Here is a 14,041-nt window from a genome sequence, read left to right on the forward strand (position 1 = left end):
CCCCCCTCCTCCTCTGACCGCCTGTTCTCACATAATAATGTTTGCCCATTCCCTCAGCAAAGCAAAAGAGTGGGCAGGGCATTGATAGCTTAATGGACTCCAACATCGCATCGCTTTGGACGTGTCTGCCTGAAGCAGCTCGCAGGCTTTGTTGCAGCGGGACTATACTCAAGCCAACAATCTTTGCAGTTCATCTTCAGGTTCAGATTTAAGTGGCGAGGATGTTGATATAATGCTTCACTGCGAAACACCTCAGTATTCATTCAGACCTATCCTCACTTATGCTTTCTGCGGGCGGTTGAGAGAAGCCTTTTCCAAAACAAAGTTGCATCTGGGGGTCGTGCACATGTCAAACCTGGAGGGAGATATCTTCCCCTCACATTTCCTCTTTGTTAAATGCATGTGACCTGGGTCAGTCAGCTCTGAACAGCAGCCTGGATTTCTACGAGTGAAATACAACTGAAATCCTGCCAACACGATCAATTAACCAGAGTGAGTATTCTGGGTTTTGGTGGAGTATTTTTGATATTGCCTTAGAGTTAAGCTGGACCCAGTAGATGATAACATATATAAACATGGATTGAAGGAATATGGTCATCCAAAGATGTAACCTTGACTACAGTATATTAAACACTATATGTGTTAACCTTTAAAAGGTGAAAGGTTTGTCCAAAATGCTAGTTGTGATAGCACTATTCTTAAAAAGAAAGTATGAACAACTGATTGGAAACACAAATAAACAAAAATATTTATGCTCTATTATTTATTTTATTAGTCAATTTATTGAACATGTCAGAAATCTTTTTTTTACAATAATAATTATAACAAAGAGGCAAAAAAAAAAAAAAAAAGATTTTGTGTCATTTATGTGACAGTGCTCCTCCTGCGTTTGCTGAAAGAAAGCAGCGCCTGAAGGTAGCCTGAGTCAGTGATGAGATTTAGGATCCTTTTCCTTCCTAAAAGGCGCTCATGCAGCCTTCCCCCAGATTCATTTCAGTGTATTTTATAAACCTAATTATGTTTCATAAAGGTCATAGAGATGTGTACTGTATGGAATACTGCCTTCCAAGGGCAGCCACTGCTCTGCCTCTGTGTTCTACTGTAATACCAGGTTCATAAAGACACTTATGAGAATTCATTAGCATAAGCTTAAAGATGCTGTAGCACTGAGCCGGAACCTCCTGGCTGTTTTACGCTCATAAAGCCCTCAGACGGAGCGTCTCCACATCAGGGCACAGTTGCTGTTTAATGCTCAGGTGGTCTTCGTTGAAAGCTGATGAGCACCTAAACAGTATATACAATAAAAAGTATTTTTTGATGAGCTCATCTCTGCCCTTGTCCCTTTAAGGTTGCCTTACTGCAGATCATACTTTTCTTGTCAAATGAAAACTTCAAAAGAGCAACAAGAGCAACTATGTGTCAGAGCGGCCCTGAACCCAGCATCGCTAATGAAAGCTGGCTCTATTTTGCACAGCATGGCCTCAGGCCACAGGCTTAGAACTAATGGCCCCCAGTTTAATATACCTCCGAGTCGCCGTGTGTGTGTGTGTGTGTGTGTGTGTGTGTGTGTGTGTGTGTGTGTGTGTGTGTGTGTGTGTGTGTGTGTGTCCTCAGCTGTCCTCATCATCCTGCGTTGCTCAATTGTATCAGCCTCTTTTCTTTTTCCTCTATGTGCATATTCTTCCCCTCTTTCCATCTTCCCTTGTATTAGAAGCGGTCCTTATTCCGATCTTCCTTGATGCTCTTCCATCAAGACCTCTTTCAATCTGTAGATAGCAATTGAGGCTGTGATTGCATGTGATTGTATTGTTTTGAATGAGACACCAGATGGAATAAAACCCGGGCTTAAATGAATGAATGAACAGAGGCTGAAAAAGACCGGAATAATTCCTCAGAGCTTTTACTTTAGTTAAAGTACCACAGCCTCTGTTGAAACATCATCTATTAAAAAGTTCCTGCATTTAAAATTGCACAAATCAAAAGTACTAAATCATCAAAGTACCTTCCTTTCCACTTATCATTAAAGTACCAGAAGTAAAAGTACCTGCAGGATTAAAATTTGTTTTAAAAATAATAGGCTTCATCACTTTAATGTTGGAACTGCTAAAAGTGAAGCTAATTTCAATGACTTTAAACACTGCTGGGTAGCTCAAAGTATTATATAGTATCATGTATTGTATTATAACATATTCTATAATGTAACTAAACAAGCCAAATACATAGTGAAGTAAAAAGTACCTTTACCTCAGAAATGTAGTGACGTTTGAAGAAGGCTAAAATGGAAATTGTACTTAAGCACACACTCTTAAATCAGTTTTTCTTCCTCCATCAGTCTCTGTATGTGACCAGGTGAGAGCAGCACTGATTTTAGTTGCCCGTCATCAGTCTAATAACTACAATAGAAGGCTGTGAGTGGAAGGCTCTTCAGTGTGCCACTCTTCTGAGGTTTCATCAGTTGTGTCTGAGAGCCTCAATCCCAACAGTGGGTAAAGTGAGCGGTCTCCACCTGCCTGCCTGTAAAGCAGAGCTGAGCACATTAGCTCTGGCTCTACGTACTCATAAGCTAAGTGGTCATTAATCATACGTTGTTATTTTTAGATGTAATTACAGAGCTTGTCCTCTACTCCTAGCAGTTATTTTCCTGAAAATGCTTCTGTACAACTAAAGTTTTTTTTTTCCTTTGTAAATGTCATATACAAACATTTTTTAATGATAGTCAAATATTGGAACTACTGATCATTATCTTGTTACAATTGTTTCTATGGCTCAATCCTCCAGTGGGCCAATTAGGACATTAGGATGTAGCAGTCAGAATATCCAGACACTTCTTTCTGTCTGAGCATTTCTTACCAGATTCTGTAAATCTTTATTTCTTTTTATCCGTCTCTTACTCTCTGTCTCTAGTGCTATGCCCTCTGTATGCGTCTCTATTTATGGGTCTCTATTCAGACACAAGACCATTTATTTCCCCAGATCTGATCTCCAAGCTCCGCTGTGCACATTGTAACCTGCAAATGTGTGTTTAAACTGTGTCATTATTTGGAATCACACTGGTTGACTTGGTTCAAATAAAAGAAGAATAGGAAATGAGCTTGAAGTCAATTAAGAGCAGATTTGTCTTTATATTGACGGTTTGGCAGAAGCTTAAAAGGCCTCTTGTAAGGGAATTTGGAGGAAGACATGCTAACAGCTTGCAGAATGATTCATAGAACAAATGAAAAAGAAGCATATAATACAGACAGATACAGAAATAACAGTGTGACGGATAACATCAGCGACAACAAAGGAACCATAAAAGCTGTTTGAATCAAGCAGAAAACATGCAGTCGACTGATAAAGAATCCAATAACGTGGAGGATTTGTGTTTGCAGATTCTGATTGTTTCTATGCCCTTCATCATGCTGGGTTGCAGAATGGGGCAATGTCATCCATGGAGGAGAGTGAAATCTGTCATGTTGATGAGGGCGCCTGAGACCTCTGCAGGTGTCTAGACAGACACCTTTATTTTCTTTCCAGCTCTCCTCCACTTCTTTTCTTTGTTCTCGTATAGCTACAAAGTCAGCAAGTCAGCAACTAGAGTTACAACAGAAACAGAGAGCTAGCATGTTACCTGGTTACAGTTTCGTTTCCCCTTTTTAAATATGAGGAACAGCTGATTTTGTTTTGTTGTCACACTAAACAAGAATATTTAAGAAATCACATCGTGCTCTTTAGACATTTTTCTGAATTTTTAGAGATCAATAAATCAAATAATTGAGAATAAATCCAACACCAAGTGTTTACTTTGCTTTTCAAATAATAATAATAATAATAATACACTTTATTTGTATAGCACCTTTCATGGCAACAATATTACAATAAATACAGAACAAGATAAAACATCTAAAGTGATCCTAATGAAATTCCCTTGAATTAAAGCTGACAAGAAATTAAAATAGGTTCAAATAAAACAATTCATAAAGGAATGTACAATAAAAGCAAAACACAAAAAGTACAGTAAAACATGGAAAATGATACTAGTGAGAATTGAAAGTTAACCCAATTGAAAAGCTATGTTTAAAAGATAGATTCAAACAAATGGTTAGTCTTCCTAAAAATGCAGCATGATTGCAGTTACTTTTTATAATTAAAACTAATACTCTAATATATACTCAAAGTAATTCCGTCCACCTTGGTTTATATGTTGGCCATGAGAAGGACCCATGCTGTTCTTATGTAAAGCGGATGCTGAACAGCTGGTCGATTAATCTTCCATTAAATCAAGCGGTTAATCAGCAGCTAAACCGTAGCAGCACGCTCAGCGCCGTCACATAAAGGGCTCTGAATCACCAGCAGAACATTCTTTTTTCAATATCAGCTTACACACTTATCCTATTGATAGTTTGATTAAGAATACTTTTTGTCAGTGATTTTAGCCGAGGAGTTTCATTCACTTGATTATTGTTTTATATCCTGTTGGACCTCATTTACCACCGTGTGCTTTAAGCCCCTGAAAACTTAAAGCAGGAATTAATAACTTTTCAACCTTGCCATATTACTGTTTGTGCCATTGTCTGATATGTTTCTGTTTTCTGCAGAGCTACCAATAACCCAAACTGATTTTGTCCCTAATAGAAATGCTCTCTCGTAGGCAGTGATGCCATGTATCTAGGCTTTTTATTGTGAAAGGGAGTGACAGTAAGATGCATCATGAAAGCAGTTGATTGAAGAAGGATTCAAAACAGAAAGACAGAACTCTTTCATAACCTTTAATGAAAACGCCATTTCAGAAAACACCACAGGATTTCAGAAAACACTGTGGTGTTTTCTGAAATGCTGTAGTGTTTTCTGAAAGGCTGTAGTGTTTTCTGAAAGGCTGTGGTGTTTTCTGAAAGGCTGTAGTGTTTTCTGAAAGGCTGTGGTGTTTTCTGAAAGGCTGTAGTGTTTTCTGAAAGGCTGTAGTGTTTTCTGAAAGGCTGTAGTGTTTTCTGAAATGCTGTAGTGTTTTCTGAAAGGCTGTAGTGTTTTCTGAAATGCTGTTGTGTTTTCTGAAAGGCTGTGGTGTTTTCTGAAAGGCTGTGGTGTCTTGCACTTCAGGGCCACCGTAGAAAACACACATACCTATACATGCATACATTCCTCCCTCCCTACAGACAGCTGTTATTTGATACATCTCTCAGAAATGAAACTGCAGCACTGAGACATAAAATGAGAGAATAATCAGTCCCAGTTTTACCAGAACCACACAGCATTTGAAAAAAAAAGAAACGCTCTAATGAGAAAGTGATGCATGCTGGTACGAAAAGGGCAGCGCAGAAAACTCACCTTGTTCTGTATCGATTCAGCCTGGTAGATCATTTAAACAATTCAATTACTGCAAAAAGCCTTTGTACCTCTAAATGGATCTCCTTTGCTTCTGCTTTTCATTTAGTTTACAGCATGTGTTATGAAGAGGCGTATCTTAGTCGTGTTTGCTCAACTGTCTGGGGCTGGAAATCATTTCTTATAGGACCCCTCGGTACAGTACCTGACACAAATCTCACTATTTGTATGCCCGGCCATCCACCTGCTCCTCCTCGTACGACGTGATTGGCTGTTTGCCCGCATCCAGTCTGTGAAGCATCGTGACTGCCTTCTAGGCATTAAACCCTAAAGAGCTTTTTGCTGGAAAGCACTGAGAATATTCTATTTCAATGTGCCACTCTGTAATTCACTTTGGTGAAGCCCTACTGAATGGAATAGCATTTAGAGTTCCTGAAAATTAAAAGGAAACACAGAAATGTTTGGCGTTCAGCTCTAAATACGTTTTCACAGATATTAGCAGTGGTTATTAAACTGAAGGGACCTTACTGAGTATTGTTGTAGGGTCACCAAACAGCCAACCATTCATCTCCTGCTGCCTTTCCATGTGACATTTCCCTCCATTCCATCCTTTCGGTTTGCTCTCTTATTAGAGGGTGTGAAGTGGGGTTTGGATTAGGTTCCTCGGCCTCCTTCTCCTCAGCCTGCAACAGCTAGACGTGGACAAAGGAAAAAAGAAATATGGGCCCACGGAGTGATATTTCACTGGCACCAGCTTGACGTTGATGGATAGAGGATCATTAGACATTTGCCAGTTTGCTTGGGCGTAGAGTTATTTTCAGCAGCAATGTATGGGAGAGGGAGCAGGGGCTGGAGGAGGGACTCTGTAGGATCTCACAGGGACACACATTCCACTTTGTTGGAGTCTTGAAGTGAAATGTAGGTGGGGGAAACCTCAGAGGAGCGCAATATGATACATTGCAGGTTTAGTTTTGTGAACTCTAATTGTATTCATAGTGCAGTGGTTCTCCCAACTTTGGGTCCTCCCCATAGCCCAGTCATCTGAAGTCAAAAACACCTTCACTGACACCACTGCCATGTTTCTAATCTGTTCATCTGGTTTTAAACAGGGTCGTTTTTATCTGTCAATTATATAAAAGGAGAACATTTCTAGCCCAGAATTTGAAACTTTTATCCATTTATGTTACCTTACTATTTCAACCATTTATCAATTCAATAGCTTTATGTGACTATAGTTGTATACAGTATTGCTAAAGCTCTGTATAGTTTCAACATATATACACAAATACAAACATATAAACAAACTGCTACATTTCGAACAGAAGCAAGAATAACAAGGTCTTTTATCAGGTTTTTAACAAGGAACACAAATTCATTCAATTCATATAATACATTAATACAAATTAAACTATGATATGAATAAGATGTGAGACATTTATCTATTACTCTTAGGTACAATTGTCCACCATTTCTCCTTTTTAACCATTTATACATTACTTTGGCATGTATATTTTAGCTTTAATCTTTTGCTTCAATGTAAATATGTATAAATATATTCAAAAGATAGTGAATTTATACCTATCATATACAGTGGGGCAAAAAAGTATTTAGTCAGCCACCAATTGTGCAAGTTCTCCCACTTAAAAAGATGAGAGAGGCCTGTAATTTTCATCCTAGAAATACCTCAACTATGAGAGACAGAATGAGAAAAAAGAAATCCAGAAAATCACATTGTCTGATTTTTAAAGAATTTATTTGCAAATTATGGTGGAAAATAAGTATTTGGTCAATAACAAAAGTTAATCTCAATACTTTGTTATAGACCCTTTGTTGGCAATGACAGAGGTCAAACGTTTTCTGTAAGTCTTCACAAGGTTTTCACACACTGTTGCTGGTATTTTGGCCCATTCCTCCATGCAGATCTCCTCTAGAGCAGTGATGTTTTGGGGCTGTCGCTGGGCAACACAGACTTTCAACTCCCTCCAAAGATTTTCTATGGGGTTGAGATCTGGAGACTGGCTAAAGTCTGTGTTGCCCAGCGACAGCCCCAAAACATCACTGCTCTAGAGGAGNTTGTAGCATGTAACTATTTTCCGTGTCTACATGATAAACAAACACTTATGCCACCCACATATTCTGGGCTATATCAAGCCAGGCTTGGCTAATGATGACAAACCTACGTAAAAGTACAAAGTGCTGCTAATTAGGCCTATGTCGATTATGGCTCATTAATGCTGATGTTGCCCTGACATGTTTTTGCCAATCATCACTGGAGAGGGCTCCAGTGCATCATTTTCTAATTACCTTAATTCGTCATTGTACTGATGCTTCAAGCATGTTTGTATCTGTGGTCACGTGTTTAAAATAGAATTAGGGGGGAAAAAGACCCAAAATGAACCAAAATACGGTTGTTTGAGCAGAAAGTGGACTGTCCACTCGCTCCTATTCGATTCTGTATGAGACATTGCTCCAAAAAATATCTTTCAACCACCCAGGGAAAAGAAAATGGATGATGTAATATGCACTTATTCCAGGGTGAGATTTCAAAGCTCAGAATGGGAGAAAGTCTCAGAAAAAGTTAGAAAAACTAGAATCCTTTACAACCTGAAATGTGATGGTTTTAATAGAAACCATCACATTCTAAGTGTGCAAATACATTTGTATGTTTTAAACCTCGCCCCATTGATTTCCACTGGAAGATCTTGCAATGATTTGTTGTTTCTGATCTCCAGTATCTGAGCATTTTAGTTTCTCATCCTACTCCAGTACATTTTTCATCCACATCTTTATCATTCCAGCAATTTTGTTGGATATACACGTACCATTGATGGATTTATTTAGAGTTTTGGTCCTACATTTCTCATCTTTTGCACCCCATTACCCTAATCTTGCCACTTTGACCTACTTTTCCACGCGTTGCGTTCCCCAGGCGCCTCAGGACCAAGCTGTTGCACTCCGACTCACATCTCAAGAGAATTATTTATATTGCCCAGGTCTGGGACCAGTCTAATTTGTGTGGAACTATAGAATACACAAACCTCAGGTTTGACATTTCTGTTGCTGAAGGCGAACTGTGAGCGCTGCTGAGAGATGGAGAATAAAACATGGCGCTGCAACGGCCTTTGATCTTCCTTTCCCTCCTTTTCTCTTGTTCAAAGGCCCAGTGAGGAGGGGTCCAGATGATGGGGGGTGCGGGGGCCCCGTCTCTCTGCCACCAACAGGCAGACCGGGGTGGCTGACCAGCACATTATTTATTTTGTTCTGCATGAGAGCAAGAAAGACGCGGAGAGAATTTTCTTTGGAGTTTTCTTTCATGCTGGGTAATCGCAGAAAGAAATATTCACATGCATGCATTAATATGCAAGTCCCCAGTAGGTTTAAAGTAAGCTTATATTCAATGAATTCCTCCACATCTTTGCAAGAGAGGGGCATGTTATACTTAAATGATCCCACCTGAAAGATATTTGTTACCTTTATATGAAATTCCTCGCAATAAATGCTTCTATTTTTGGCTGTTTATAATATATTTAATGTCGTGGTGCATACATAGAAGTAAAACAAAAATGAAATACACAGATAGAGAACTAGAAAAATATTAAAAATATAGTAAAATATAACAGTATTTACATTGAATTAAATTGAATGGATTAAAATAGAATAAAATATGGAATAAATAAATAGGCTACGCTATACCACAGAACATTTCGACAGGAAATACCATGTTATTCTTTTTCATCTTTTCGAAATGAGATTTTTTTCAACATAATTTACTGTTATATTTTACTATATTTTGTATTATTTTAAATATTGTTCTAGTTCTCTATCTGTGTTTTTATTAATTGTTTTACTTTTATGTATGCACCACGACATCAAGTCAAATTCCTCGTACGTATACCTGGTAATAAACCTGTTTCTGATTCGGTTTGTGCTGGAATCAAATATATTATAAACAACCAAAAATAGAAGGATTTATTGAGAGGAAACTGTTAATCTTCTCCTTCCAAGAGTTTGACACAAAACCATCATTCTAGAAATGACAGAGTCTCTGGATATGGGGCCCTCTGTGTCAGGGCAATCTGTTGATGATGCATTATGATAAGAATTGAGTGAAGTGGCTCTTTACTGCCAAGGGCCTCCAGAGGGGCCCGACCAACACCAGTAATCAAGCAAGGTCGAGATTGAGTCCCTGATAGAAGAGGGTCCCTGATTGCTCATAAGTAGCCCCCGGCAGCCTTCATTTAAGACACTCTTCCTGATTTTGATTGACAGCTGGTCAATCCAAATCAACTTCCTGTCGCAGCTGCTATCAGTGCTGGAGTTTACATCATATCTCTATGTTATCAGCTAAAAGAATGTGATGCACCAGCTGCTTTTTGCTATAATATCACTAACATCTCTATAGGAATTATCTTTTTTATAAAGCTCACAAAACAAACAGCTTCAGGGGAAACAGAGGAGAGCTGTTTTTGAGTTTCAACTGTGTAACCGTCGCTAAACGACCTCTGAAGTTTTGTTTCTGAGTTTCAGATCTACATTTTTAAAGCACAACAGTTTAAAGTGAGAACCTGTCTTCACATCAGATATCAGCCTTCAAGATATCTTTTCTCAATGTTAATGCAGATAAAATGCAGTTTTAAATGTGTATTCTTCGTTTCCCAGTGAATACAGCTACACTGGTTGACATAATGCTAAATATGCCATTGGTCAACCCCCTTGTTAAGTGACTTATACAGTATGTAGATTTTTTGGGGGTATTTTTGTATCTTAATCTTCATTTTTGGTTTAAGATTCAACAAAGATTATATCTTGATTATCTATAATGTATTGCATAAAATGTTAATGCCCATGTAATTCTTTGCGATATCTGCGGTCATCAGGCCTTCTTACTAAACCTTTTAAATACTCTCTAAATCTACACTAGTCTCAAGATTGTTTGCAATAATTTATTTTAATTCTATATATTGCACCTATTTCATTCTATTTCTTTGCCACATGGCATCCCAATTAGTTGTCTACTTTGTGAACCTCTGCCTTTTAAAAGTTTAATGTACCTAGCTAGCATTAACAAGCATAAGCTCTAGTTATTATTGTAGCATTGAAATTGCGCAAAGGTGCATTTTATTCCTTACTCAAAAAAACGTTTTGTCTGTAAGAAAGAGATGTTTCTTCTCCAAAATGTTAAATATTCTGGCATTCAACTGTTAAAAAAAGAGAACAATTTTTATTTATGGTCAGGTCTCAGGGTGTTTTTTTTTACATATGACTAGATTTAGAACGTTTTATCAAGCAACATCATTTGGTGAAAATGTTATCCAACTCCACTACAAAAGTGTTTCATTTAATAATTTCCACATGAAGCTTTCTTGCTCTTTAAAGGTGTGGTGTTGAATTATTGATGCAAGAGGATATCATGTTTGCTAACCTGTGAATATAACCGAGAATCTCTTCGTGTTAATTGCATCATAATGAGCACACTGTGACCCTGGTTACTCCAGACTCACACTTAAACATTCTCAGATGTCTTGTTTTTGCCAGGTTCAAAGCTTTGGAAACTGTGTCAATACCTGTAAGGAGATGGCATATTTACCAGGATACAATGCATAACAAGTTCATTGCAATTTCTTTCATCACTGTGAATCATACAGCTGTATTCATAAACCTCTGAGCTGTCGAGACGCGGAGACAGCACTGTGACAAAAGTCGACTACTTTAGAACCCACATCTTGGTCGTGGTGGGTTCTCAACTGAGCGGATTTTGCACGCTTCAAAACAGTTATTACTCAAATATTACTTCGACATGATATATTATGACTTTTCAAACGACATACTATACTACGCCTGGTTTCCACACACTATACCGTGCCTTATTTAGACAGAAAATACCATGATCTTTTGTTGTTATATTTCAACATTCTGATACACCAAGTTTATTTTAGACAAACTATACTATGTACTTGTTTCAGAACATTTCAACATACTATATGTCAATATAGACACTTTATTACAATTCTATATACATGTAGTGTATACAAAAAAAGCCTTGTTGAACATTAGTGGAGTATAAACAGTTGTAGTTAAAGGTAACATTCAATGAAAATATGCATGTAAGGTATAGATAAATAGTACTTTTTGGGGGGTAATTAACTTGATAAAGGGCAGATATCAATGAGAGCAAACATACATATATATATATATTAAATAAGAAGAAATAATCTATTAAGAAAACATTTTAAGACTTTTTTCTTTGGAAGTATGTTCCAGTGAGGACTTCCAATACTTCCACACTGTGTATGTGTCTTTGTCCGGGGAGTTGCTGTATTTGAATGCACTTTTCTTCCTTGGACTGTTAGCCTCGGTGGAGCGCCTCCATCAGGCCTTTCAACTACAAAAGCCTCATCAACAAGAGATATAAAAGACAACAAATAAATTCCCCTCCCTCTCCCTCTCTAGTTCTTTGAGCTCCCCACATGCCCAGCGATAGGCACCATTCTCTTTGTTTTCTAAATCATTGATGAATCCTCTTTGATTCCGGTTGTAGTCTATCAGAGGTAAACTTTATTTCTACTGAGTCACGATGGAATGAATTAAATCCCTTCAGTCTTTTAAGGAACTGAATGTCAATTTTATTTTCAGCAAAAAGGATAAAAACATCATTTGCACAATTCTGCCTCTTCAAAATAAATAATAATACATAATTGGTTGTACATGTTGGCACCCAATCGTAACATAATTAGTTAAAGCTGGAAAAACAACATAGCACACTGTGTCCTTTCACCATTACTTAACAAACAAACCAAGTGATTTCATTTCTGAATGACAATATATGCTGGACTCTGCAAACTACAGAAGCAAAATGCAGTTACTTACAAAGTTCATCTAGATAAGGACTTCAGAAACAATTCTTTTTTCTGGAGTCTAGGTGGCATGAACCTCGCTATCAAGCACAACAAGGACGGATCCTTCCACAAAGATTTCTCATGTAGAAGGCCCCCCCCCCCAACTCGTACTGTATAAAAGCAGAACAACCAAATGTTGACATTTTAGAGCTCAGAAATCATACATTGGACGTATAGAAAGGCGGTAGACTCAGACAAACACTACATTGTACATTTATCTGCTAAATGTATTGTTAGGAGAATAAAATAAATTATTCTTTCCTCTTCCTCCCAGTGAATACATCAAACCGACATGTCATTCTTTTGATTACTTGCACAACTTACAGTATGTCTTCCATCGAGTGTTTGTTTATTCTGTACGAGTGCAGCTACACATCTCATAGTGTCGAGAGGTATGAATAATATTTATGAAAAACAGCTTCTCATTACCCTGATCCCCAACCAAAAGAAAAGAAGAAAAAGAAAATAAGCCCACAGAAATTGTTGTCAAATTTCAAATGAGCAGTCAAGTGACTGCTGATTAGCCGCCAGGGACACAGTATTTCATGAGAAACTTCAATGTTTGTTTTTTTAGCACAAAGATAGCAAAGGAATGCATCAAAGCAGAAGAGTGCTGGGCCCGTGCCCATCGCTGGAATGAAAGGACAGGTGCCTCCCCGTAAAAATGTTCCAACATGTATGCATTCTGCAGTCAATGGTTGGACTGGAGCCTAAAATCTGCAACCTTTAATGTCTTTTGAACACAAGGTCTCCTCCTCAGTCAAGCCACTTTTGAAGTCTGTGTCCAAACTCACCATGGCACGCTTTGGAAGAATCCACACAAGGAGGTAAACAAACCAAAAAAACCTTTGATGTCAAAGTGTTTCTATTTCAATCTCTCTTGTGTTGAATTTTGTTCCTCCAATGCACTAAGGCAGACAAACTCATTTTTCTCTGACAATAAATTACTCTTTTTTTTTTTTTTTTTTTTTTTTTTTTTTTTTTATAGTTAGAGAAATGTTAAGAGAGACATTGAGGGGCTATGAGAAGACACTGGTGCCGTCGCTGTTTCCATACAGGTCGGCCAGCTTTTTGAACCGTGGCCCCCAGTTGCTCAGATAGTCATAGTTCTGATCCGAGTCTGTACTTAGAGACTCCAAGGAGCTTAGTGACTCCGCCACAGAGCCGCTGCCTTCAAAAGCATACGTCTGTAACGAGTCATAGGGGGGGGCCGACGGGTCCACGTCAGCATCTTTGAGTCGCTCCCAAATAAACTCTCGAAACACCACGTTGTCCGGCAGGGCCTTGTAGGGCGGGCGAGCGGTTGGTGGGTAATGAAAGAAGGTGGGGGTGTCCGGTGTGACGTCCCGCCTCACGTTGGGGTCCCTGATGACGTTCAGGTTGCGGAGGGTAACCATGTCGAAGGCCTCCGTGTCCTCCTCGCCCCCCCCCTCGTCGTCGTAGCGCACAATGTTCTCCCTGATGTCCCGCTCCTCCTCGAGGATCAGGGGCTCCTTCCTCCTGCGACGCATCGTCACTATCAGCAGCACCATCACTGCGGAGAAGAGGAGAAAACATGTCCGCGTCAATATTCAGTGGCTATTCTGTGCCCAGTCAGCGGAAAATATGCAGGGATATGGAACTTTTCTAAGAGCTGGAAACAGTGTGACAGCAACCAGGGGGGATGGCAGTGATATGATATACAAAATAACATTGACAGTATATACAGGGGGCAGGCCTACTGTATATGATAGGTATAAATTCACTATCTTTTGAATATATTTATACATATTTACATTGAAGCAAAAGATTAAAGCTAAAATATACATGCCAAAGTAATGTATAAATGGTTAAAAAGGAGAAAT

This window comes from Notothenia coriiceps, unplaced genomic scaffold (assembly GCF_000735185.1).
Source record: "Notothenia coriiceps isolate Sejong01 unplaced genomic scaffold, NC01 NC01_scaffold00001364, whole genome shotgun sequence".
Lineage (NCBI taxonomy): Eukaryota > Metazoa > Chordata > Actinopteri > Perciformes > Nototheniidae > Notothenia > Notothenia coriiceps.